Raw genomic sequence first — 24,268 nt, 5'->3', positions numbered from 1 at the left:
TCCTCCCTTCCCCTGCATGCCTCCTTGGTGAAATAGTTTAATCCTACTTTCCTCTTCTCTAGAGTTCCTTTGAACCTATTACATCTCTGATCTTGAGGGATTATTCCCCTCATTTCTTGCTTTTACTCCTATACACATCTTGCTTAGAGAAATAAGAACATGATGAAACCATGCTGACCAGGACCACCACAAATTTATGTGACCTGAGTTATATTATATTATATTATATTATATTATATTATATTATATTATATTATATTATATTATATTATATTATGTTATGTTATGTTATATTATGTTACATTATATTATATTATATTATATTATATTATATTATATTATATTATATTATATTATATTATATTATATTATATTATATTATATTATATTATATTATATTATATTATGAAGCTATATTACATAACTTCAACTGAACCCTCATTGATGCAAAGCAGTCCTTTTATATATTCCTAATTAACTCTCTCCCTCTGACAACAGCAACTCTTCCAAACCTTTTCACTCTCCTCAAACCTTTCATGGCTTCGTTTCCTCCCTTCCTCTCAGCTGAGAACCTTGACTTATATTTATTGAAAAAAATGAGATCATTTGCTGAGAGTTTCCTCTTCTAGTCTCCCCCTAATCTCATACCTTCCAGGTGCATGCTTTCCTCTGACAATGAAACCACCCTGGTGCAGGGTCTCATTACATCATACCTGGACAACAGCAATAACCTGCCTATTCAATAAATTTCAGTGGTTTCCTAACACTTCCCGGATCAAAAATAAAATCCTCTATTTCCCATTCAAAGCCCTTCATAACCTTCCCCCCTTTCCAGTATTCTTAGACTTTAAACCTAGATAAATACCCTGCAATCCAATGATACTGATGCCCCATCTCCTAACTCTTTACCTTTTTTTTAGTTTTTGCAAGGCAATTGGGTTAAGTGGCTTGCCCAAGGCCACACAGCTAGGTAATTATTAAGTGTCTGAGGTCAAATTTGAACTCAGGTACTCCCGACTCCAAGGCTGGTGCTCTATCCACTGTGCCACTTAGCCACCCAACTCTTTACATTTTCAATGTCCATTCCCCATGTTTGGAATAATCTCCCTTCTCATCTCAACCTTCCATGACGTTCTTCTACTCCTAGCTACCTACCCACCTATCTACCATCTACTGGAAGCCTTTCCCAATCCCTCTTAATTCTGTTGTCTTCCCTTTGCTGAATATTTCAAATTTATCTGTTATATAGCTTGTTATATGTAGTTTAAATCTTTTCTCCCCAGTGGACTGTGATCTCTTCGAAAGAAGGGACTGTCTTTTTACTTTTTTGTAATCCACTTAGTAAAGTGTCTGGAACATAGAAGGCACTTAATAAATGGTTTGTTTACTGATTGATTTGGCAATGGACTGGATATGTGATATGAGAACATGATTTGTGTGCCATCTTTTATTACTGTAAGCTAAAATGTTAGGGTGATAATATTGAGTATTCATGAAAGACTAGGTAAATTTTCCATATATGTTATAACCATATCTCATATATAATATTCAGTTCAATCATGAAATGATGACAAATAGCCCTGAATATCTCATGTAAAGCCTGTATAATGGATCTCTGAAAGCTAAGTATCCCTGGCTTCCTAGTCCACAGGGAACCTTTCCTTTGTTCTGTATTGATCTCCATATTGTCTTCTCCATTTGCTTTCTTGTCTTACTTTGTACTGCCCAATTTGGATGGCCCCATAAAGTAGATTGTTAAGTTAACCTAAGTGGGCCCTTGATGGGTCCCTGTAAATCCAATAAGCATATATATATATATATATATATATATATATATATATATATATATATATATATATATATATATATATATATATCACTCACATTGGAAAGGATGAGGTTTTAAGATGAGTATGCTTCATTATTTTTTGTCAAACTGGCAATAAGAGGTTAGATTTAGACCTATTTCGAGTGGGCAAAACAACAACCTAATTACTACATAATGATCTGCCTTTTACCTTTGATGTATCCAGTGGTAGGAAATAGTAACTGAACCCCTATTTTTTAAGTACCTCCCATAACTTACAATAAACCATGGACTCCAATCCAGTCTGAATTGAAAATCCATGAAGACAACCAATTTCCTTAAAAATAAACAAGCAAAGCAAATCCACATGGTTTTTAGGGTAGATACAAACAGGCACATTCTTAAAAGATGATTTGCTGCTATCACAGAAAATAGTGGTATTTGATACTCCTTTCAAAGAATCTATCTATTAAGTCAGGTCACATCCAAAATTCAATGAGGAAACATCACTAAAACCTTTTGGCTTAAAAAAAAGTCCACGAAAGTGCCAATAGACTCTATTATTGATTCTCATTTCTCCTATTAGTCTGACTCCAACAAGTCAACAAAATCTTTTTAGGATCTGGGTTTAGGATGAGTTTTGCTAATTATTAAACTTGTAACCCTGAACAATCCATTTCACTTTTCTGAAGCTCAGATTCCTCATGTGTAAAAAAGGTCACAGAATTAGATTATTTAGTCTCTTCTGGTCACAAGACCCTTGGTCATCATAAGATTCTTGTTCAACATACTCTGTTCCCATGAGCACAGCATTCTGAAAAAATTCTTGAACTGGGAGTCTACCTTGGTGTGTGTTAGATTGTGAGCTCCTTTTATATCCCCAGGGATTAGCACAAAAGTAGCAGTTGGAGTTGAGTTTCTTCCCTGACTCACCAGTTCTAGTAACCTGACAATATACTTAACTTAGTTTTTTTTATCAGTCAAAATCAAGAATTATAGTAATTCTCCAACTATCCCCAACAATCCCCCACAGGATTGAAATGAGGCTCCAATGGAATAATGTATGTAAAATACTTTATCATCAAAAAAGAACTGCAGATTTTGTAATGACTGACGGTGGATCTTTATATAAATCCTCTCATATTTTCACTCTAACCTTGGTATTCCATGCAGGATATTTACAGAAACTAAAAGTAAAAAAGTGCCCTCAGAAGCCAACTTCTCCAATATTGATCTAACCTAGAAAATCTTTTAACAACTGCAGCAAATTTTGGTCCAAGGGTCTGTCTGCCCACACCAGTGAAGGATCACCCATTATATCCTGAGATAACTCATTACAGATTTAGATAACTCTAAATTAAATGCTTTCCTTATATAAACCCTTAAACCTCCCTCAAAATGGTCTGAATCCTGTGCTAGTGTCCTTCTTCCACATAATAGCTATTGTCATTCAACTTTTTACCAGAGAGTCTTATCTAAACCAAACCTGCCCAGTTCTTTTAACTGATTCTCATAAAGTATATCTCTAGTTCTCTCACCAACCTAGTCATTATCCTGTGTGTGTGGATCATCTCTAGTTGCTCCAAAAAGTAACCCCAAGAAGTGAAAATGATATGTGGTCTGAGCAGGCTAGAATACAGTGATATTCATCTCTTTAAGTTTAGATTGGAGCTATCCAACATGCTGCTGAGGACCAGTGCTGCCTTCCCTATTCTAGGGTGGAAACAAGAATAAAATGTATTTAACAAAGTAAACAAAAATACATTAGAATATGTTAAGATGTGGTTTTCCAAACCATCTTTATGTACGGATTAGAAGTCCTGTCTCATTTGAGTTTGACACCAAATAATTCTATTCCCAACCTCTACAAATTAGTATAGCATTAGGGTGGTTATAGGCAAGGCAAGATAAGGCAACAAGCATTTATTGTTTTTACAGTTTTCATAAAGGTCTATTTCATTAGTGGTGGGTAGCACCATATAACAGTTAAATGCATTTAAATAATGTATAGATGACTGAACTCCTGCAGCATTGGTAACTAGATAGATAACTGATTTAACTAGAAACCCACAAGTTACTGTCTAAATATTTAAAATATAATTATTGTTGGATTCTACCTGGTATGGATCATCCCCCTTCAAAAAAACAGTCTTCTGGCCAGATTGGGAATAAATCTCCAGCTGGCTATCACTTCACCACAGGTTTCTTTGGTTGTACTAAACCTCCAACTCCAAGGTAAGCCCAAGTTTGTAACATCCAGTACTGATGCTCTTCCTGTCCACCAGAGCTGACAACAGTGAGCCTCACCCACACTAATTAAACTTGAATTGTTAGAAGCAATGGAATCCAACTGATATTTAACTATAATGCCAAAGTAATTGCTGTTGGTACCTAAAGTTCAAGCTAGGTTCAAGAAGTATCAAAATAATCCCATACTTTATGATGAAGTGAAACCTAAAATTCTGTTCCAAGATTGGCATTAGTCTCTAGTCCTGGAGCCCACTGCAAAGTTATTCCTTGTTAACTTGGGTTAGATACTATCAAAGGTCCTCTAGTAGCCAGCAACCCAATCTTCACAGTCAAAAATGGCTGACCCATGAGTGGTAGAATCAGCAAAATCAAAGTCAATGCCACAGTCATTTCCATTTGTAAGCAGACATTATTTTACCACATTTCTTTATTGAATTTGGTGAGAAGGTAGTGTCAAATGTCAGCTTTAAACCTTGGCAAATCTGATCATTCATTATGATTTTTGGTTTCCAAAGCATTATCAGTGTTCCATTTTTCTGTGAAAGTCAGATTACATTCACACCATTTACATGGTTCCAAAATCCAGAAACTTTATCAGTGTCTAAATTAGATGAATTTGATGATAAGAATTCCACTTGCACTTTGTTTTCACATCCAGTTTCACCAAGCCAAAACAAAAATCCTTGTCAACTTTGCCAAGGTCAGCATATGATGGAGGGATATAAATTATCCATGTTGGCAGTTCTGCAAGTACCAGGACATGGTGGGGCCAAGGAAAGGGTTAACCTGGCAATCCAATGAGATTCTCCTGCCTTCTGCCTTTCCATGCTCAGGTCGGGATGCCCCATGTGGAGGTCCAAAGTGAAGAAAGCACCACCATCTGCCCACCTGGACCAAGAAGCATTTATTATTAGCTGCTTTTATGTTCAAAGGCACAATGTTAGGTGGCGGGGATACAAATACAGGCAAAAAGGAAGATACCCCCTGCCCTCAAGGAGCTTAGATTCCAAGGGGGGAAAGGAAAGCACAAAAGGGAGCTGAAGGGGGAGGATCATAAGGCAGCATAGAAGGATATTCCAAAGCCACAGAGACAGATGGATGCTCTAGGGTGAGAATGTTCTTGAGTATTTAGAGACTGTAAGTAAGACTGCAAAAGCCATGGAGTTCAAGTCCAGAAAAACTCAGAAGCACAACAAGGACAGAATATTAAACTTTTACTCAACCCACTAAAATTTTTTTAATACTCAACCTAAGGAGTTTTTAGCTTTTGTGCATATTACCCCTTGGGTAGTCTGGTAAAGTCTATTCAGAAAAATGTTTTTGAATAATTGAAGGAATGTTAAATTCTAGTTAAAATTAGTGGAAAAATCCATATATGTATATGTATATATATATTATATATAATTTATGTTTACATATTATATAGTATATAAATGCATGAATATATATATTTATAAATATATATGAATATATAAATCTCAGGGCATATCTAACTTGGAAGATAACATAATTGATTATATTATCTTATGCTTTATTATGTTAAACTATGATATGTTACATATTGTCACCTGAAATTTATTCAAGAACTGGTCTTTTTGACCCCAGATTACATGCTTATATTATATTAATTATACTGAATTATATTTTATTATGTTAAGTTTGTTACAGTATATATTATTCCTTGAAATTTATGCATGATGTGTCTTATGAACCCCAAGTTAAAGATGCCTGCCCTAAACTAAAAGGGTATGTAATATATGAATTCACAATTCTATTAGGCCTAGTGAGTGCAATGTTTTAGAGCTAGGGATCCTTCAAAGTCAAACCATGCACAGAACCATGCATAAATTTGTAATGCCTAGCCTACTTTTGGCACCTAAAAAGATTTTTTTTCAAAATAACACTAATTCAACAATGGCATGCCTAGTCAATGCTTGGGGAGGTTACTTTGCAGAATTTTCATCTTACTTAAGGGAACCTTGTACCTACACAATAATAAATCAAATTCTTCCAAAAGATGGTCATTTGACAGGAATAGCCTAAAAGTGTCTACACAATTTGCTTTCAGAATGGCATCTAAAGAAAGATGCATTATTTATCATTTTAATGTATTGGATGGGGAAAAAGAGCAGATCTCTGAACCAGAAGTTAAGAAGATGTTCATCTTGGCTTAGTGACCTGGAACAAGCCACTTCCCAACTCTGGGTCTCAGTGTCCTCTTCTGTAAAAGGATTGCAAAGGGCAATAAACTGTGCATATCTTTTGATTCAGCAATACTACTATTAGATTTATATCCCACAGACATCATAAAAAAGGAAAAGGTTTACATCTACAAAAATATTTATTGTAGCTCTTTTTGTAGTGGCAGAGAATTGGAAATTGAGGGGAATGCTCATCAATTGGGGAATGAGTGAACAAGTTATGGTATATGAATGTGATGGAATACTATTGTTCTTTAAGAATTAATGAGGGGTAGATGGAACCTCAGAAAAACCTGAAAAGATTTGCATGAACTGATGCTAAGTGAAGTGAGCAGAATCAGGAGACCATTGTACATTTTAATAGCAATGTGAGATGATTAATCATGATGAACGCAACTCTTCTCAGCAGTTCAGTTATCAAGGATAGAGACCTGTTATAGAAAATACCATCTACATCCAGAGGAAAAAACGAATCTGAATGCAGAGCAGAGCATACTATGCTCACTTATCTAAATTTCTTTTATGTTTTTTTCCTTTCTCATCGTTTTATTTCTCCCTTAGTTCTTATTCTTCTTTTACAATATGATTTATATGGAAATATGTTCAATAGAATTATGCATGTACAAGCTATATAAGATTATTCATTGCTATGGGGAGGGGGAGGAAAAGGAGGTGATAGAAAAATGTGGAACTCAAAAGATTACAAAAGGATGAATGTAGAAAACTACCTTTGCATGTAATTGGGGAAACTTTTTTTAAAAAGTTAAAATAAAAAAGGAAAGGGTTGAACTAAATAAGCTTTAATGGCATTACCTTCTTTAACAATCCTCCAACAATTCCCCTTAACAGATACCTTTGTCTCCCTCTGACCTTTCTAGATACCTTTTAGAATGCAAGAACCTTGAGGACAGGCATTGTCTTTCTAAACTTTTTGTATCTATTTGTATCCTTAAGACAAAGTTTCTAAAAATTTGATCTATCCAAAAGCAGAATGGGCTGGGATCTTCCAGCAACTGAAAGAGGATTGCTTATCTAAAATATATATGGGATGTATTTTCTTTTTTTTTATTTAATATTTACCAACTCTTATTGACTGATTGTTGAGTGATAGATGATAGATAGATAAATACTTAGATAGATACATAGATAAATACATGTATAGATAGATACACGTATAGATAGATAGATACATGTATAGATAGATAGATAGAAAGAAAGAAATATATGTATTTTATGCATTCTAAATAACCTTCTACAAACTTCAGCTCAAAATAGGAAAAGGAGTTGCAAGTGTTCCTATATGTGTGCATATATATAGTTATACTCCTTTAATGAGTGAAAATAATTGAAAATTCCATCTGCTACAATATGTTCATGCCACCAACATCAGAAATTCAAATATTCATGGAGTGAGTGGGAGTGCAGACATAGGGTTTTTTTGAAGGATCATATGGACAGAATAAGAAAACATTGTGTTTTCTATGGGCCAGCAGATGGGTCAAAGGAAAAACCACAAGCAGATTTTTTTCAAACTTGGAAACAAATATTGAAGGCAAAATCTCCCATTATTACAAAGTAGCCATTTCAACAGCTGGGACCTAAAAAGCAAACAAACAACAGTGTAGAAAACAACTGCCAGATGTAATTTTCTCCCCTTTTGTTGATTCCTTCACAAGTGTGTGGTGCACATGTTTTGATTACTTCAAAGGAAACATATACCCACACCCCAGACAAAGAGAGAGTCAAACAGACTAGGATTTACCCAGGTCTATTTTCACAAAGGAAAAATCAATTTTTTTCAATAAATAGTTTTCCGATGAAAGATTTTTAGAAGAAGAAAAAAAAATAAGACATGCTCTTCTAATATACATGAGGCATCTAATAATGCTGTCTGTGACCTTGAATGTGAGCTAAATAAGATATATTTACCTATAAAAATAAAGACAAAAAGCCCAACACAAGTCAATGACTTGTATGATTCCAAATAAGGCAAATCCAATCTGAAATTTCATCAAAGAGGAGTAGTGTCCAGAACTAATCAGTCCATTGTTCCCTGTCCTACTCAGAATCCATCTGGAATATGGTGTTCCCATTTTAGGAAGGACTCTTGTAAGCCTGAGAAGGTCCAAAAGAAGACAATGAGGATGGGAAGGGATTCAAGAGTCCATGAGAAACAGTTGAAGAAATGGAGGCTACTTGCCCTGGAAAAGTGATTATTGCAGGGAGGAGAACATGATAACTACCTTTGAAGGCACTACCCAGGAAGAAGGATTAGACTGGACTTGTTCTGGTGGGCATAGTTAATAGCAATGATAGTTGATTAGATGAATTGTTGGCTAATATTAGGAAAACCTTCTCATAGTTGAGAGTTATCCACCAATGTGACATTTCTCCACTCCAGGCCTCAGTTTTCTCCTCTATAAAATAAGAAGGTTTCTTTTAATTATCTCCACAGGACTTATCATCTTTAAAATCTATGTTCTAAACAAATAAACAAAAAAATAACTGGTAGTTTAGTTCTGAACCCCTCACTGGAGGTTTTCAAGCAAGGCTGTATGATTACATACAGATTTACAGACATACTTTTTCAGGTATGGCCAGATTATATATTTCTTCCAATAATGAAATTCTGCATTAGAATTTTGTGATTTAGTAATAAAAAAAACAAACTTGTCCACTTGACTACAGGGGACCACATATTATTAAGTACGTACTTTGTGTCAGTGTACTAAGTGCTAAGAATCAAAAAAAAAAGACAAAAGACTCCCTGCCCTCAAAGAGCTTCCAATCTATTGAATTAATTTAATAGACATAGAGTATATAAATTGCAAAGAGGCAAATTTAAGTTTGATAGATGGACAAAGTTTCTAAAAATTTGATCTATCCAAAAGCAGAATGGGCTGGAATCTTCCAGCAACTGAAAGAGGATTGCTTATCTAAAATATATATGGGATGTATTTTCTTTTTTTTATTTAATATTTATTCTCATTTTGTACAAATAATTTTTTTACATTAATAAAATATTCTTGTTTAAGAGTAAATGAAATACCCCCTCCCCCCATAAATATAGACTTGCTTGAGTGATAAAGTAAAGGGGAGAGAAAAAAACTAAAATTAAAAAAAATAATAGTAATAATTGTAGGTATGGCCAGGTAGCGCAATGGACAGAGCACCAGTCCTGGAGCCATGAGCACCCGAGCCCACATCCGGCCCCGTACACCCAACAATCACCCAGCCGTGTGACATGCAAGCCACCCGAACCCCACTGCCCTGCAAAAACCAAGAAAAAGAAAAAAAAGACCCAAAATAAAATAAAGTAGCAATAATAGTAGGGTTGGTTCGGTGGTGGACAGAGCATTGGCCCTTGAGCCAGGAGCACCCAGGTCCAAATCCGGCCTCAGACACCCAGCGATCACCCTGCTATGTGGCCCCAGGCAGGCCACCCAGCTCCATTGGCCTTGCACCCCCCAAAATAATAATAATAAAAAAATGTGGTTGAGTCTTTGTTCCAACACCGACAACTCTGTCGTGAGTGGATCACATTCTTTATAAGTCCATGGCAAAAGTTACTTCCATATTTTTCTACCATTGCCATTGCTGATCACAACTCCCTCCTTTCGTATTTCTCCATCACCATGTACTATATTTTCTCTCTCCTTTCACTCTGACTCTGCTGTAGGGTAGTTGAGTGGTGCAGCAGACAGATCCCCAGCTCTGGGGCCAAGAGGCCCTGAGCCCCCATGGGATGTATTTTCAAGTGCAGATTAGACTAGGAGACTTTTAAAGGTCTTCCCAACTCTGGATTTCTCAGATCTGTGGTAAGTCTTTTACCACTATACTCATAATATTATGTTCAGTATGCTATGCTCACCTGAAGGAAGTCCTTGGTCATCACTTGATGATTTTGATATTGTTTCCCATAATTCATAAATGAACTCAACATCCCTTTCTAAACTTATTCCCTTGACCATCCAATAGACATTCTTCAGTCAAACTGACCAATTTGTGATATCCCCAATGCAAAATTCTGTATCCCACTTCTTTTTAATAACACAGTCCTCGAATGATTGTCCTTCTCAACCTTTTTACTTTTCCTGGCTCTTCTCAAGCCCTGGATATAAGCTGGAGAAGAGGAGAAAGTGTCCACAGCATGGAAGCCTGTTTCTATGTAAGATCAGTAAGGGAGATCCAGGGGCAGAGTCGAAGTGCCCAATGGGACTGAGAGAGGTAGTTCATTTGGAAGAAAGTGAACGGGACTGGATGTCAGAAAAAATGGCAGCTCTGTGATCTTGAAAAAGTCCTATGACATTTCTTGGTCTCAGTTTTCTCATCTATTAACCGAGCAGGGTTAGACTAAAATACCTCTATGGTCTCTGCTTAATCTTGTATTCTGTGATTTCATGAAAGTTTCACAGTAGAACACAATCAATACAGTAGATTACATACATACACAGAGTGACTTATAAATCTACATCAGACCAATGTTAAAACAAAAACAAAATATCCTTCTCCATAACCAACATAATTGCAAGCATGTTTTTTTTCCAGATACAGGACACTTTTCTTTTTAACATTATAATCCAAAGAAGGTATATTAATCACTTACTCTATATAGTGGTAGGTATTCAGAATATAAAGACAAAACAACATTGAAAACAGTATTTGTCTGAAGTCATTCGTCCTGAAGTGCCTACATTCTACTGGAGGGAAAAGGCATATAAGCACAAAAGGAGATGTATTGTAATTTGAAGAAGGGAGAAAGCCCTTGTGAAGAGACAAGGTGGGAAAATAGCCGAAAAGACTTCCCAGAGACCATGGAACAGAACTGAACTTGAAAGGGGCTTCTAAGAGGCAGGAATTAAAAACAACAGTAGCTTCCCCATCCAAGCACTAAAGACTTACTCTTGGTTTGCCCAGGAAATTATCCAGGAATTTTTAGTCAGGATTTGAACCCAACTCTTTAGAAATAGAAAACTGATTTTATCTAGCCACTTCCAGGGGCCATGAGAAATGCTGTGACCACCAGAGGGCTTTCCACACTGCCAAAAAGGACTAACAAAGTCCTGATACAAGACTTTGGGATCAAGGATTATTTTGCATCCTTGGTCTCTAAAACATAGTCCAAAACATAGCAGAATTTGATTCTCTTTGGAATGTATTTCAGCTCTCTATAAAAATCCACAGAAGGGAAAGAAGCCCAAGTCCTCCTACCTGCTAAATATTTTCACAATCATTTGAATTTTGCAGTTCAAAACCAAAAGGATACCAACCCTTCATCATCAAAAGCCCTAAAATGCTATACTCTATAAATGTGATTATTTATACATTTCCTTCCCATATACATACAAATCTATCAGATATGTTCATAAAGAAAACTCTAATCTTATGGTTTGTCTTTAGGTCAAATGCAAAAATCAACATTATTTTAATTGAGGTACCTCCTACCACTAGACATGTTTCTGTTGACTCTAGGTGAGCGAGCTGCTGAACTACAGTCCCCTCTACCTGACTTGCTTTTCAATTACCAACATTTATATTTATTGTGTGTTATATATTATGTAGTTATAAATATGTATAATACATTGCTTTTATAAATATTTATGTGTATTATTTATTACATTATATTTATAGTTATATATTTATAAATGTTCATATTTCTTATATATTATATAACTATTTATAAATGTTTATTATATATTTATGAATATTTGTATTTATGTTATACATTTATGACTATTTATATTTATTATATAATTTGTTTATTAAGCACTCCTTATATGCCATACACTATGCTAGTGGTTGGACACAGAGAGAGGACTCACATCTGTGATTTCATTGATATGGGAATTCCCTGGTGATAAAACCACGTCTGTTCTCATAGATGGTTGCAGGCAATGAGAGGCAAGGCAGACTCTTAGAATTGCCTGGGGGTCAAGAGATGATCTGAAATATTGAGGGAACCACACAGCCCATGTGTCTGGGGACAGCCTTGAGCCTAGGTCTTATTGGCTGCCATATTTTATGATCAACCTACAATTAAAAAAAAAAACAAATTCCTGTCCTTGAGAAACATATTCTAGAGGAGGAGGAGGAGGGAGTAGAGCACAGAAAGTAATATGACTGGGAAGGGGTCATGGGAGAGATCTGGATCAAGGGCACTAAAGCAATTTGAGAAAAGAGAGACCACCATCAGGTGGGCAGATCAGAGAAAGCTTTGTGAGAAAGGAGATCCCTGAGCTGGAAGGGGTAAAAAGACAAGCAAGTATGAAATTCAGAGATGCAGAGAAAGTATATGAGGAGGCATGGGGAGTGGGGGAACAGAGATAAAATGACTGAATGCACTATAAAATAAGTGTATTGTGTATTGAAATTGGGGAACAGCTAACAACCCAATTTAACCCAAAATACAGAGTACAAACAAGAAAGGGAGTAATGCAAAATAAATATTAGTGGTGAGAGTCAGGAAAACCTGAGTTCAAATCCAGTCTCAGACACATACCAGGTATATATGACCTTGGATGAGTCACTCAATTTTTACTTCTGAGAAATGGGAATATTAATAGAAACTACTTCTAGTGTTGTCATAAGGATAAATGAAGGTAATAAAAACATAATTCTTCACAAATTTTAAATGCTGAATAAATTTTAGCTATTATTCCCATTCATACTAATAGTAATTGTTACTATTAATAATAATAGGGAGATATAATAATAGCAAAATAAAGATGTGGATGCAATTAAAAACTGGATGGTATAACTGAGATTCCAGGCTAAAATAATTGTATTTTATCCTAGAGCCATAGGGAGTTATGTACGAAGGGGGATTTAAGAAAATTATTTTTACCAACCACATTTACTTTTGTTGACTCCTAACTCTGTTGGTTAGGTAAGCCTCAACATGACTTATTATGGGGATGAAAATAATAAAGATAGTCTTTATTTGGCCCACCAGGGACAGTAAGGTCCTGGAATATTACTAGAAGAGATTTGTTAGAACCCTATTTCCTTTATGACACTGGGCATTGATTTGAACTTTAGAGAAAGTATTAAAGCAAAGTGCCAACTATGAAATATAAAGGCAAAAAATAACCAACCATTTCAATGAATGGCCAAAATGCCCCCATCATTTCCTCATCTTAAAACAAAGACATGAATCACAGCCTTTAAATTTCCTCCCTCCCCTTCCTCACTCCACCCCCTCCCCTAATTCTCAATGAGTTTTTTCTTAACTAACAGACAGTAAGGCTTAACTAGGCATGAAGTCCTAAATCTATGGTCACCCCCTCCTCTGGTGCTCCAAGTGGGTACTTCCAGTGGCTTCCTTTACCTCTTGAGAGTGGGGAGGGAGAGAAATGTTAGTAATGATTGCCTTATTGACAAGGGTTCCATAGAAGAACTATGGTGGTGCAGAGGAAACCCCAGGGAACCCCAGATTCTAGTTCCAGTTCTGTCATTCATTAATGCTATGACTTTAGCCAAGTGATTTTACTGTTCTCAACTTTGGTTTGTGTTATCTGTCAAATAGGATTATTAAAGTCTACCTAATCTACTTCGAAAGAAAATTTCCAAGTTTCAATGGAGATAATAGATATTTAAGTCAAAGATCAACATGTCTACTTAACTTTCAAGATTCATTATGCATTCCCCTTTTCAAACTCAACAGGCAAAATAGCACTGACTCTTCCCCAGACTCCATCTCTAACCTCCACGTCTTTTTACTGGCCATTCACCCCAAGCCTGGGATGTTATCCCTCCTCAACTCTATCTCATCAAATCTCTCTCTTCCTTCAGTATTTAGCCTAAGTGCCATCTTCAACATAAAACCTTTTTTAGATGATTCAGTGGATAGAAGACCAGCCCTAGGGTCAGAAAGACCTGACTTCAAATCTGTCTACAGAAAATTATTAGATGTGAGACCCTGGACAAATCATTTAACCCAGATTGCCTCAATTACTTTGTCTGTAAAAGAGGAACAATAGTAGCCCCTACTTCCCAGCATTGCACATGAGATAATATTTGTAAAGTGCTTAATGCAGTGCAAAATGTAATTGATGATTGGGAAGCTATTAATATAATAAGTGCCTTCCTTTCCTGGTATTTGTTCTGTATTTATTCTGCACATGATTCCATATGGATATGTTGAATCCCTTGGTAGAATGTGATCTTGAAAGTAGGTATTCTTTCATATTTGTATCCCCCAGGGCCAATGGGAGGTGATAATCAATGTCAGTTTGTTAAGTAGTAATCCAGTGATTTTTGTCTGGGAGCACTCTCAAAAATCTCAATTCTTTATCACTTAACAAGTTGTATGGGTCAAGAGGATGGCCTGAAGTTCAAGTGACTTGGTCATGGTAATATGCTAGCTGGGGGCCTCAATTAGTCCCTCAATTAGTCTCAATTAGTCAATTAGTCCTGACTTTGGGTTGAGAATTACTTGGCCAGCTGGTTACTACTGCTAAAGTACTCTTAGACATAAGCCTGGCATAGACTCCAGGCTTTGCCAACCTGAGGAAAGGACACTTCAAGTGGCACTATTTGAAGGCCTAAACATTATGAATTGAATGAGTTCCTTCATCTTGAAATGGGTTGGTCAAACATTACCTACCTAAAGATGGGGAGTTGACTCAGGTGACCATCTTGGTATAATAGAAAGAGGAAAGACATGAATCCAAATTTAGGCTCAACCACTTAGTTCTTGTATGACCTTGGGTATCACCCCTGGACCTCAGTTTCTTTCTCTCTAAAAAAGGAGTGGGTTGGAAAGATTATAATTTTCAGCTTGAAATCAAAAATCCTTTCCATGTCTAAGAGTTTTTTGATTTATTCGACTTTTGGGTCCAATTCAATATGCATGATTTGAGGCTCTGAGGTCAATGGAAAGATTTCTTCCTCCTCTGGATGTATTTTCAACATTTTGTCCATGTGGGAGATGCGGACAGTAATGGTAGCTTGACGCTCATATTACCGTAAAGTAATAGCACTGTGCCATGCAAAAGCTTCTTAATGTCAACCGTAACCTTCATAAATGGGTTTGTAATGAGAAACCCTTGTTTGTCATAGAGGAGGTATGATTGATGCTGTGTATGAACCAAATAAAGCCACAGTGACCATCTCAATAACACAAGCAGCTGCCAAATATTCATTTAGCAGAATGAGTTTAGAAAACTTTGAGCAGATTGCTTTCACAAGGCTGCTTTCAACAAAAGGAAACATAATTAACGAGCTAATATCAGCATGTGTCTGGCTAAGCTAATGAATATCAAATTACACAGAAACCTGTATAAATCATCATTACCCTGAATTTTAATTGAACTTGCAATTAAACATGACAAATTTTATATACACTAAACCTTTAATTTATACTTTCAAATAAGGAATAATTTATCATTTTTAGTATTTCATAGTTAATTTCCCAATATGTGCACTTCTAATTAACAAGGACAGACAGGAATTAAAAAAAAAAACACTGTTCAACAGCTCCATTGATTATACTATACCCCACCCCCACCCCGTAAACAATACAAACAATGCCACAGAAAGGATGGGAGGGTCACATAAGGACCCTATTTGGCAATTTTGGAGTATGAGATATTTGTTTCAAAGAGTAACCAGGAACCTTATTATATTCTGCCCTGATATACTATAAAAGAGAAAAAGACAAATGACATATTGGAGAAAAGAGCCTCTCGCCTCTTGGTTATGGACTTCGGTCTCGGACTACAAATGCCATTTGCCTATAGGGATGTACAAAATCGCCTGCTGGGAAGATGAAAGACAAGATGAGCCTTGGAGCACCAAGAAGCATTGAATTAGCAATGTCTAGTGACATAGGAAGCCTGAGCTACAAATCTAGTTGTTTTAGGTGGCCCTAGTAGCTAATGAGCTCTGAGATGGATTTGCATTTTATTATTATAATTACACCACTATTTTTAGTAGATCATAGTTAATGTCCTCAGTATAGAAAGTAGCAATGCTATTGAAACATATATATTTAAATATTTAGACTTATATCTATATGTGCATACATACAAATATAACTGTGTATGCATGTAAACAAAAGTAAGTATGTATGTCTACAGATGTCTGCAGACATCCATAGACACATAAGCTAACAAAGACAGAGTTATTAAAGGGCTGTCACTAATTGAGTTTGCTTCTCCATTAAATCCATCATATTATTATGGAAAACACATACTGTGATGGGAAATTCCCTGGGATTCCAGAGACCCGGGTTCTGATCCTAACTGTGCTTTTAAGTAAGTGACTATCCCTGGGCAAAAGTTGTTCAAACTCCCTGGCATTAGTCTTCTCATCTGTAAAGAAAGAAAAACAAAACAAAACAAAAAAACCTATAATAAGTAGTCTGGACAAGCATTTTCCCATGAGGTTAACATAAAGAAAAAGGGGATACGAAACCACATCCATCAAAAAAGCAAAAATCATCATCCAGATGTACTATATTGTTATTAACACTCCCATAATTCTAAGAGGAGAGAGGAAACTTTCCAACTTAAAGGGTCCAGGACCACCAGTTATGCCCAAACATTAAAAGAGAGCTCATATTTCTATAGCATTCAGCAACAAAGTGCTTTATCATTCATTATTTCATTTGACTCTTAAATGATACTTAATATTCATTGAACGTTTACCATGTACTAAGCTAAACACTCACATGCAAACAATAATATACAAAAGAAGGACTGGGCTTAGCATCCAGAAGCCTCATCTTTATGAGTTCAAATCTATCGTCAGACACTAGTTGATTGACCCTGGGAAAATCACTTAACCCTGTTTGTGTCAGTTTACCATTTATTTGTAAAATGAGGTGCAGAAGGAAATGACAAACCACTCTAGTATCTTTGTCAGGGAAACCCCAAAAATGGGATCAGGGAAAGCTGGACAAGACCAAACAACAACAAAAGGATCAAAAAATAGAGGAATAAAAATGAAAAAAAGAAAGAAGATACAAAAATAAATAAATTATATATATATATATATATATATATTCACCTTAATATAGAGAGATAATATAAATGTGTGTTTAAATATATATAAAACCCTAAATTTATATATGTATATATAGTATATTCATGTATCCATATTATATATACACCCATAACTCTGCATTTATATGTGTATATATGTGTATATAATACAAATACATATGTGTGTATATATATGCATATATTTCTATAACCCTAAATTTTTGTATGCCTATATATGTTTATATTTTTGCACAAATCTACAATGCTAAATTTGTATGTATATATAATATAAATAAATATGTATATTTATGTTATATAAATATACCCCAAATCATAAATTTATATGTCTCTATGTATATAAATGTGTGTATAAATGCATATACACCTACAGCCCTAAATTTATATGTATGTGTGTACTATAAATACATATATATATTTATACATATATTTATACCTATAACCCAAAATTTATATACACATGTATATGTGTGTGCATGTATATAATATCAATGTAGGCCCTAGATCATACTACTCCTCTTAATGTCAAACTGGTTATTTCTTATATACTATACTCCATCCATCGCCTTTGTACATATATTTGCACATATCTAGATAGATTGATATATAGATACACACACACACACAGAGTTTCCTGCACAGAGTAACCCATAAAATGTCTGGCTTCTTTTAGGACACAGCTCAAGCCTCATATCTTAAATGAGATTTTTTCCGATACCACCATTAGCATTCTCTCCTTCTTTATATTATTTTGTATTCCTTTCCATTTATTTCCGTGTGTGTGTGTGTGTGTGTGTGTGTGTGTCTGTGTGTGTAGTAATCTCCCATTAGAAAGTGAGTTCTTTGAGGCCAGTGGCTTAATATGTTTCTGTCTGTATCTTCAATGCCTTTCACAGAGTGGTTGGTTAATAACAGTTGGTCAAATTGAATTGAATCCAATGGCAAATGTTTATTTAATTTCCAGAACCATGACCCCAGAGAACCCCAAGCCAGAGGGTTGGGCAGAAGAATGGAATTGTTGGAAAATAGTACTTGTCCATGCCTATGAAGCAGAGGGACAAATATTTTCACACATTATCAGATAGCCGAGTGAAACAGCCTCCCCCAGAATTTACAACTGAAGGCTACCAGAATTTACAACTTGCGAAATTGTGGCTGTCCGTATTTTCTCATTATGCTCTGTGCCAGTTACAGATAGAGTGTGCACTTTCCTTTTTTCCTGTATTTTCCTTTCTCCCCTCCATCTACTGTCTCACCACTTCCTAGTTAAACCTTGTCTCAAGTTATCAACACTCTCTGGAGAGATAAGGCTCTTCTCACTTACAAGCTGTCACTAATAATCGAACTTTCAAGACTCCATCTCCAAGAGAGACTACAGGAGCCACGCAGGTCACGAGAATTAACTGCCACCAGTCCTCGCAGAAAACTCTGCTCATCAATCTACAGCTTTCTCGTCATAATTAGAATAACGGCTTTGAAAATTTGGGCTGATGTTGGCTTGGTCTTATGCCACAAAGAACACTGATTAAAATCTTGGTGTGAAAGTTAATGATAAGTGCTGGTGGCGTTGCCGTGGAGACAGGGACAAACAATTCCCTCTCTGTGACATTTTCAATGTCCTGGAGAAGAAAAACTGTCCTCTTTAGTGTGGCAGCGTATGAAGCTTATTTATGGCTACAGGGCTCCCTGGATTGATGACTGTCGTAACATACTGTCAAATCCTTTACAGACACATTCTTTTTTCCCCAAAGCCCCTGGTGCAGCAGGGATAAAATAAAATAACAAAAACAAATCCTGAAGGGGAAAAAAATCTCCAACAAAACCAGTGATGGCCACTGGTGGAACAGTCTCTTGTCCAAGACCCCAGAATTAAGAGTACAATACCACACCCCTGGAGAGATCTGCTATGGGAGAGCTCAGTCCGAAAGACCAATGGCAAGGCTAGCAGATCAGCCCAGATATAGGGCTATGAAGAGAAAAGTCTTGGTTGGGCCATATGTCATAAAAAAAAATGCCAAAATGATGAAAGGCAGTATGGGTTAGGGATGGAGCACTGGACTTGATGGAAGGGAGACTTGAGTTCATTTCTCATATCTGACAACTACTAGTTATATGATGATTAGCCTCAGTTTTGTGTTCTATAAAATGGGGATCTATCATGCCAAAGTAGTTAAGAGGGTTCTGGAAAGGTTCACATAAAATAATATCTAAAAAGTGCTCTGAAAATAGTAAGGGACTATAGAAATTATATTGTTATGAGAAACAGTGAAGTAGTGCAGTGCATGGAGCCTAGAGTGGGGAAGACCTGAGTTCAAATCCAGCTTCAGATTCTTAGTAGCAAGGGGCCCTGTTTGCTTCAGTTTGTTCAACTATAAAATGAGAATAATACTAGTAACCTACCTCCTAGAATTTTGTGAGGATTCAATGAGAAGGCACTTAGCAGTATCTGGTTCATGGAAGGTGCTTAATAAATACTTATGCTTTGCTTCTTGTTCTTGTTATAACTGGAGCAGATCTGGTTACAAATGAGAACTCCCATTTGGAGAAACTATCAATACAAACTTATATCTTATATACAATTTAAAATCATATGCAGTTTCCTAAGGCACTAAGGTTATGTGACTTAACCAGGGTATTACAATCAATATGTTTCAGAAGCAAGACCTAAACTCAGATCTGACTTTGAGGTTGGATCTCTAGTCTTTTAAGTATTATTATTATATCATTCATCTCATCTTTTATTTTTTTCAGAGTTCAGATAAGAATTGCCTTGGGAAGTGCTGATGCTATCTTGCTATTAATCTGTTTTATTTAATGTTCTGCAGACAATTTCAGATGGAGATAAAATAACTTGGAATTGAATGGAAGTACAAGGAAATAATTTCATTTTCTATAGGCTTATAGAAAGCACTTTCAGAAAAACTTGTGGCAAGCTGAATGACCAGGAAGATTTGTACCTCATCTTGTTCCCATGTGGTTTTGCTTTCCTCTTCTATGTCTTTATATTTTGAAAGTTTCTTCTTCCACACAGTTTCGAGATTGAGTGTTTGTGATGGCATCTATTAAAAGAGTCCTAAACTGTTTATGCCTCTGTGTTATGTCAGGCAATCACAATTTTGTCTAGGATAATGCTCTGGTTTTATAACCAGTTAATTTGTTGAATTCTCAAGGATATTCTGTGGCATCATTAATTAATCAATTATTGTTCAAGGGAACACTTGCAAGCTAATTGTAAATCTAAAATACAGAAAACTTTAAAAGGACATTGCATCCACAAAGTTTTCTCCCTTTTCTCCTTAAAGAATTATGTATGTCAGAATCACAGGGATAGGTAAGACCTCCAGGGGATCACTGAGGTCAACCCTCTGTATCTGTGCATCACAACACTCAAACCCCTTGGGTGGGTTTGGGATCTGATGTCCAGGTAGTTCATATGATGTTTCCCACTGGGGGTCCCCAACAAGGAATTAATCAGTCTTTCCATCAGAAGACATGGCTGTAGCAGTGCTGACCTCTCATACAGCAGGGGTCCATTAAAAGCTCTTTGGCTTCCTCCATGAAGTGGTCACATTTTAGTGGCAAAGTGACTTTCTTATGGCTGGTAATCAGTCCATAAAGACTGCCAAGAGCTGGAGTATTTTTATCATTCCTTTCACTCAAGCATCCTAGTTATCATCATTATTATTGTTGTTGTTATTAATAATGATAATGAAATAAACTATGCAAATGGGGAAACGGCTCCAACTCTAAAGTGCGTATGTGCAGTAATGTGGCAATTTATCCAATAATGGAATCGCAAAGTGATTTTATTTGCTTTTATGGTCCCTTTCTTTCAAAGGAGTCTAGCATCAATAATAGCAATGGTAATGAAATCAACTATGCAAATGCCACAATCGTTTTTGCCCTAATGTAGCAATTTAGTCAGCAAAGGAAACACAAGATCATCAGATTTTATTTCAGATAACCCACCATGGTCAGAGTTTGGAATGCTAATTTACTTGGTATTACCCAGGCTATAATCCCTTGTTTCCTAAAATCCCAGCCAGGACACTGCCTAGAAATTGTATTCCTTAATAGGAGGATCCCAGCAAATGACCTTGCTGTTTCTTCAGCTATGTATGGAGGATTTTTCATCCAGAGAATGAGAGGAAGATAGAATGACCTTGCTATCATCCTACTGTTAGTAGGACCAGAGAGGATAGAAGGTTTGGGAGGGAGTAGTCAGGTACTTAGGATAAGAAATAGCAAGCTAAGAGAAGGCTTTCTATTGGACTGAGGTCTCATAGCCTTATTTTTTGTGGAATCTAATGCCCTTCTGATCATATCCTTCCTTCAAAGAGATACTCTTTCTCCTCTGAGTTGAGCTAAAATGAATGAGAAATCTCATGTTGCATGGGGTGGGGGGGTGAAACTCAAGGATAATTCCTAGAGATACAAGAGTACAAAATTATAAAGGAGTGGCATGAATATGTGACATATGGACCATATGACATAGAGACAGCCATTTCACTAATTGTTACCACTTCCTATATTTTAGTCATTCAACAAATTTTCATTAATTGCCTGCTATGAGATTGGTGCTATACTAAATTTTGGGGAAATAAAGAAAAAATGAGATAATTTCTGCCCTTAAAAACATTATATTCTATTTGGAGGGAAATGGAATGAATGTAAATTAAGTCAATATAAGATAAACTCAATGGAGATACAAAGATATTTCAGGAGGCAGGGTACCAATTGGCAGCTGAGACAGACCAAAAGAGACATCGTAGAGGTGCTGGCAGGAGAATTGAGTAATGATGGAAACTAAGGATTCTATCCAGACCAGAGGAGAAAGGAGTGTTCCAGGGCCCAGGGGACAACTGATGAAAAACTTAAGAGGTGGGGGATGGATTATTATCTAAGAAAAACAACATGTCAAGTTGGCTGGAGCACAGAATGGTTACAGGACAATATCTCACAATCTTTCTAGAAAGGTAAGTTAGAACTATAATAATAATAATAATAATAATAATAATAATAATAATAATAATAATAATGATGATGATGATGATGAAATAGATAATATTTCTATGTGTGCCAACCACTATGTTATTTGTTTTACATATATTATGTCACATGATCCTCACAACATCCCTGGGAGGAATAATATTATTGTCATTTTATAAATGATGAAACAGGGGTTAAGAGACTTCTTCAAGGTCATACAGCTAGCAAGTGTCTCAAGTTGAATTTGAACTCAGGTCTTCCTGATTCCAGATTCAGTGCTTTAACCACTGAAAAATCTACCTGCTACAGGTATTAAATGTCAGACAGAATGGTTTAATTTTATACAAGGGATTACTGGAAGCCAATGGAGATTCTTCCCTCCCCCGTTATATTTTATTCTCAATTTATGTAATAATACAACCATTTCCATAACATAGTAGAATAATAAAAAAGATGATTGCTCATGAAACTGGAAATCTATTATGCTTCTTCAAGAGGTCAATGACATGGTCAGACTGTGCTTCAGGAATACCAATTTGGCAGCTGTGTGGAGGATGCACTGGACAAGAGAACTACAAGAAGCAGGAAGTCCTAACAAATGCCTATTGCAAACAGTTCAGGTGAGAGATGATAAGCCCTGATCTTGTGTGATGGCCCAATGAGTTGAAGAAAGGAAGAGATACCATGGAGATGAAACCCATAAGAGTGGGTGAATGACTGGATATGAGAGATGGACAGAATTGAGGATGATTGAGTGACAAGCCTCAGAGGCATCCTTAAAAGAAAAAATAATGGAAACCATAATATCTGAAAGTGACCTCAGAAATCATCTTGTGCAACCTTACATTTTTCAGATGAGAAAAGACATAAGAAGTTTAGGTGATTTACCCAAGGTCACTTTTGTAGAAAGCATCAGAAAAAGCATTTGAACCTAGATTTGTTAGTTTAAGAATGAGTTTGTCCAGAGCCATGCTAAAGCATGTGCAAGAGTCTGGAATTGGTGACTGCCTGTTTTCTTAGGTATCTGTAAAGTTAGCATCTACCCTTTGCCCAGGCTTATACTGAAACAAATGGAGTCTGGTTGCTAAAGGTTTGTCTGTTTTCCCAGGACTATGCTCAAGCATCTGGTGGTTCTCAGAACTGTTTGCCATTTTCTTGGCTATGTGGAAACATCCTGAGTGTTAGCATCTACTTGCTCCATCACACTGGGGCTCAGGATCTACAAGCAACCACCAGCGACCAAATTGCCATATGCATCAATGTCTCACTGGGGAACTGTACAAACATCCCACCAGACTCAGCACATACCAGATATCACCACTAGAATTCCAACTCAGCACCAGATAAGCTGCCAGACTCCTATATCTTCTAGCAGTGCTAGTCATCCTCCTCCATCTTACCTCCCCCAGCACAGCACTAGACATGAGGGTCCCCCTCGGGCTTCAGAGCAACATCAATGTAGCATCAGGGAAACAATAAGGGCTTACAGTCCCATGCACAAGAAACCTGAGACAGTACCTCTTCTACTTCAGAAGAAGAAGAGCTAAAATTTAAATGAAAGGAAAAGGGTCAAAAAGGAAGAGCAAAGAACAATAAAGAAGTAGAATATCCTAGAAAGTTATTATGGTCAAAAGGAAGACCAAGACATAAAGTCAGAACAGGACAACAATATCAAAACAAATATGAGTGAAATCCCAAAGAAAAATAGGTAGTGGTTCTAAGGTCAAAAAAACCTCATGGATAAGCTCAAAAAGGAGCTTAAAAATCACATAAGAAATTTAGAAGAACAACTGTAGAAAGAAATGAGAGTTCTGCACAAAAATTGTGAAAAGAAGAGTCAATAGTTTAAAAAAAGAAACTTGTTTAAAAATAATTGACAAATAGAAAAAATGTACAAAACTTAATTGAGGAAAATAATTCCTTAAATGTTAGAATTTGGCAAGTGGAAGTTAATGATTCTATGAGGCACCAAGAATTAATCAAAAAAAATTAAAAAGTAAAAAATAGACAAAAATAAA

General features: G+C 36.1%; 1 protein-coding gene and 1 pseudogene across 1 annotated transcript in view; both read right to left on the bottom strand.

Annotated features, from left to right (window-relative positions):
- The window catches only part of LRMDA (leucine rich melanocyte differentiation associated), a 1,329,142-nt gene that overhangs the window by 739,559 nt on the left and 565,315 nt on the right, over positions 1 to 24,268 (bottom strand). The window lies entirely within an intron of this gene.
- Positions 1,890 to 17,256, bottom strand: LOC141520939 (non-selective voltage-gated ion channel VDAC2 pseudogene; annotated as a pseudogene).

Source organism: Macrotis lagotis, chromosome 4 (genome assembly GCF_037893015.1).
Source record: "Macrotis lagotis isolate mMagLag1 chromosome 4, bilby.v1.9.chrom.fasta, whole genome shotgun sequence".
NCBI classification, from domain to species: Eukaryota; Metazoa; Chordata; class Mammalia; order Peramelemorphia; family Peramelidae; genus Macrotis; species Macrotis lagotis.
Note: the sequence above shows the minus strand (reverse complement) of the source record. Positions and strands in the feature narration are given on the sequence as shown.